Source organism: Apis laboriosa, unplaced genomic scaffold (assembly GCF_014066325.1).
Source record: "Apis laboriosa isolate Shangri-la unplaced genomic scaffold, ASM1406632v1 scaffold84_cov144, whole genome shotgun sequence".
In the NCBI taxonomy this organism is placed as follows: domain Eukaryota; kingdom Metazoa; phylum Arthropoda; class Insecta; order Hymenoptera; family Apidae; genus Apis; species Apis laboriosa.
Window position 1 is genome coordinate 136,953 of NW_025224606.1, and position 5,613 is coordinate 142,565.

Consider the following 5,613-nt stretch of genomic DNA (forward strand, 5'->3'; position numbering starts at 1 on the left):
CAATAATTCTGAAAACAATTCTTGAACAATCGAAATTATAATAATTGAAATTATGACGATAATAATACTATTAGATATCCAACTTCGATATTTTTGACAAACTCATTGTATATTCTGAATAATCCTGATATTACGGAATCTCGTCGCCAGAATTCGATAAGTAAAGTACAATTACTTAGTCGATAAGATAAGATCCGTCTAGAATCATCGTCTAGAATTTTTACAATTAGATGCATGTAAATATTCAAACCGAATTTGGCAAGAAAATAGAAAAGAAAAAGAACAAAAGCAGAAAAAACGAAAAAGTTTCTCAAACTGTTGATTAATCGTAAGTTTATTATAAATTTCTTTCTGAAATTATTATAATCCGCGCGTTGTTAAATAAACAGAATATTATAAATCTGTCTTGGTCAGATCGCAACAATAAATGTAAGACTGATATCGCTATCATTTCAACGTTATTTGTAACGCCATTATTTTTTATTACAAATACATTATAATAGTAGAATATAATAATGGTTAAATTGATCAAAAAATACTTATTCATATATATACGAAATATTACTTATTCATATATATATTCATATTATTATAAAATTATTATAAAAATTTTTATAGATTATAGTTTTTTTTAGAAAGTTTAGAAGAAACATAATAATTCAAAATATAAAATTTGTTTAATCATAAATCTTAATTAATCTTCATCAATTAATTTCAATCCTTCTTTAGCTAAAATTTCACCACCTTTATTAGCCACCTTTATATTACCTACAAAACCACTTATAATTCCACCTCCGATTCCACGAATAATTGCAATCGCTGTACCAACTGGGCCACCACATATAGTTCCAATCATAGTGTCTGTTTCTGTACCAGTCTATAAAAAGCCATATATTACATATATTACCATAGCCATATATTACCAGTTCCACCAAAGCCATATATTACACCGACAAGCCAACCTCCGGCAGTACTTGAAACTGTTTTAATCGTTTTAACCGGGACTTTTCTTGTATGTTTTACATCTTTCAAAATCTCTTTTATATGTTTAATAGCATTTCTTATTTCTTGTGTTTTGCTTGAATTAGTTTCAGTGTTTTCTTAAGTGTTTTTTTTAGTTTTTCAATAGTTTTCTCTAATTCCAATATTATTTTTTTTGCGTTATCGCGAATATACAAATCATCTTTAAATGTATAACCAATACGGTAGGAATCAACTATTACCGCAGCCACTGTTAAACTCGTACCAACATATTTTAAGGTTTTATTGATAATTTTAGCTCTCTCTATCACTCCTTCTGAAACTTGAATATGTGGATCTGATGCTCTAGGCTTTTAGATTGATATTAATATACGGTGCTGATTTTTGTCCGGTATCGAAACGAATAGTAGGTGCGCCTATAGAAATGTATAATTTCAAAATTAATTTTTTTTTTTAAGTTAGATATATTCTCTATAAACTTACCAACACTTTTTCCATCTCGTACTCTACCGAGATTCATATCTCGAATACCGGCGACTGTTTCTGCATTCAAATGAGCATCAGGAATCAATTTAAATCTAGTTTGCATAACGCTTCCAGATTTAATTCCTTCAAGTACTGTCCCTGTTAATTGCTTTTTGTCTTTACTTGTTATTGTAGGCATTTTGATATTTTTTCTTTCTTTTTATATATAAATCTTATGTTCGTAAGTCACCCTATAATTTTAGATTTCAACCAAAAAACGAAAAGAAGAATGTAAAAAAAAAAAGTTAAAAAATTTAAAATCATTATAAAAGATATAAAATTAATTGATTTATCAATACAAAATCGATTTATCGAATTTATGACATAAAAGAGATATTTCATAATTTTCGAAAATATATAAATTATAAAGATGTAAATGTTGTAAATGTAGATGTTGTATATCTAAATTAAGTATTTAACCAAAATTTTACAATTAAAAATATGAATAATATTTTTTTTGTCATAAATAAAATTCTATAATTTCAGATGTTTAATTTTAAAAATAAAAGTAGTTTTCATATTATGTGTCAAAAATAATATTATTTTCTATTTTTGTATTTTTTATGATGATTTTTTTTTTATTTTTATTAGTGAATGTTTTTTTTTTTTTAAATGAATTTTTGAATTATTGAAAATAGAGGAAATATTTCTGCTTGAACAAATATTTTTAACGAATAAATATATGGCAGTAATTTGATATTTTTATTATTATAAAATTTTGTTTATTAATATTGTTTTTATCAAATATAATAAATTAATAAATATAAAAAATATTATTAATTTCTGATTACTTTTTTAGTTTAAATAATTTATTTTCATTTAAAGAATTTTATTTTCTAAAAATAAATTCTGAAGTTAATTGTTGAAGTCAATTGTTAATATATTTTTTTACAACAATTCTAGTTATCTGAACTATAAAATAAAAAAATTAATAACTTTAAATAAACAGTAAGATATTAATGTTTATTATAAATTATGAAGATATACCTAATATTCATTTTATTGATTATATAGGCTTTATTTTCAATAAAATATTAAATAAAATCTTTATTTTTAATTAGTTTTTATTATATGGTAAAAATTTATATATTTTATTATATTATTATATATTTTATTATATTTATCTATATAGTATTTATTAATTTTACTAATGTGATATCTATTTGTATCTATAATAAAATCTGTATACATATAATTTGTAGATTGCAAATATTTATGATATTTATAAATAGATAAATTTTTATAAAAAGAAAATGGGAAGAAAGAAGATAAGATTTTGACAAAAATTTATTTTAATGGCTAACGCTTCCAAATATAAGATTTTATTTTATTTTATATTTGTAAATTTTGCATATTTTATAGCAAGTTTTGCTTTTTTAATGTAAATTCAAAAATATATTGCATATGTCATTTACTTTATTCTGCATCATTACAAAATTATATCTAAAAAAAAAAAATAATAATAATAATAATAAAACTTAAAGAATTGATTTCACTTTTCAAAATGATATTTTATTAATAAAAAAAATTGTTCTATACATAACTCATTATAGTTTACATATTCATAATATTTTTTATGTTTATCATTAATTTTAGTAACTTAATTTTAGTAACGTAAAGAATAATGATAATTTCTGACTGTAGTTCAATCAGATTAAATAATATTTTAATTTAGTGAAATACTCAAAATAAAAAAAAATGCACATTCATTCAAGATTAATTGATGGAATAGAAAATAATAATTTTGTAAAATTATATTTTATAAATTTATTTTTTATATTTTAATATTTATATTTTATAAAGTATGAAAAAAGATTTATTATAATGGAAAATCATAATTAATATTTAAATACAATCACAGACACAATTACGAAACAATCTGAAATTTTAAAAGAACATATTATAAAAATGAATTTTATATTGTGTAAAGCAATAATTGTTATAAGTAATATAAGTTAGCGAAATCTTTCTTATAGCAAAGTTTTCTTATAAAATATATATATTAAAATTAATAAATAATTAATAAATTATTTTCAAGAATTATTTAAATGATTATTATAAATTTATAATGCACAAAATTATAAATGATATTTTTGAAAATTATATATGATTTTCAATAAGTAAAATGACATATCTATTTATTGAGAAAATTTGCGAGAATAAAATAAGTATCTTATTTACTTTCAAATAAACAAATTCAAGAAAAAACAAATTACGCAACGATTGCTCTCAACGACTATCAATTTAGCTATATGAATGGTATAGCTAATATCATAATAATAATAGTACATAGTACATATATAGTTTTCGAAAAAAAGATTATTGTTATTAGCAACAGAGGCAATTGTTAATACCTTGAAAAGAAATATAAATATGTTTCTTTTTTCCGTTAATAAATCATTTGAAATCATCAAAAAAATATTTGTGAAAACATTTTTTTCATATTGATTGTTAAATCGAAAGAAATTATCAAATATCCCACTACTACTTATAACGAAGTGAGAGACGTGACTTGAAGTTGCGATATTGTACGTCATATATTTGATAAAATTTGAAAGATAATTGTATATTAAATTGTATATTTGATACGTCCATGAATTTTTATTAATAAGACAATTACATTAATTACAGTAATAAAGAAATATTAATAAATAGATAAAAGAAATAATTTCAGCTACAATTATTATTATTAATATTTAACTATTTATATTTAATAAATTTAATAGATATTTAAACAATTAAAAAAATTATATCTACATATCTATATCTTAAATCTTTATAGATTTATAGTATTAGAATATATGAAGAACAGCAAAAAATAATCATAAATTTTGAGAAAAAGAAAATAATTGATTTCTATACATATCTAAAATATTCAGATGAGATGATTTTTGCTTTAAAGTATGATGAATAAGATAAATAAAAAAAATACAAAATGCACATTATAAACCTAATAAAAAATATTTCTTTGTTTTTTGTATAAAACATTTTCTTTATTATATAATCACAAATTCTGAATATATATTTTTTTAAATATTCTATTATTATTATTACACGATATGTATTATGAATTTAAATTTAGAAATAATCCACAAGATACAGAAAAAAAATTTTTTGTAACTATCATTTATATTTATCCATATTTAAATATTTTACAAACAGATGTATATGTATATAACGATAAAATTAAAATTAGAAAAATTTATATTTTGCAAGAAAAAATGCAGATTTTTAAAATAATATGTAACGATTTCTGAAATTATTTAATTTATTTATAATTATTAATAATTTATTATTTATTTATTTAATATATATTTAAACAATATACAAAATCGTCTAAATAGTTGAACTCTTACTTCTTTTACTCTCCAATAAAAGATGATAAATAAAATTGAAACTCTTCTAAATTATAATAAAAAATTTTCAGAATCTTATATAAAAAAAGACACTTATGTTGTATTGTAAGTGACCATAGACTATCAAAATATAAAACAGAATGTGAGATTATATCATACATTACATTTATATTGCAATTTCTTATCATAAATATATATATATATATTATATTTATGATAAGATTATACTACATATATATATATAGTATCTGTTTATGATATATACTAGTAGTTGTTTATAATCTAATAATATATATAATCTTGAAGAATTCTTATTAAAAATGCATTTATATTATTTAAAGTATTATTTTGCTTTAAAAATAATGAAATTGAAAAAAGTATTATTTTATGTGAAATACAATTTTAAAATAAATTTTTAAAATAACATCTAACGTTAATTATTTTTTTTTTTTTTTAGTAGAACAAGAATATTTATCAATACATTGTTTTTCTATAAATTTTAATGGGTTTGAAATATTATAGATTCAATATTTTAAATAATTTTTTGATAACTATATAAAAGAAAGAATATATTTTTCTTATCATTCTATGATTAAAATATATTAGAAAAGATTTTATATAATTATCTCAATAAAAATTTAAACCTAAGCTTCAATATTTTAAATAAAACGCTATAAATTTTTTTATTATTATATGAAAATTTATTTCAAAATAAATTTAAGCATATAATATAAATAAGCTTCCATATCGT

At 19.4% G+C, this 5,613-nt stretch overlaps 1 pseudogene; it reads right to left on the reverse strand.

The window, feature by feature from the left end:
• Positions 1-594: 594 nt before the first annotated feature.
• LOC122719570 lies at positions 595-4,988 on the reverse strand (annotated as a pseudogene).
• Between the last annotated feature and the right edge of the window lie 625 nt (positions 4,989-5,613).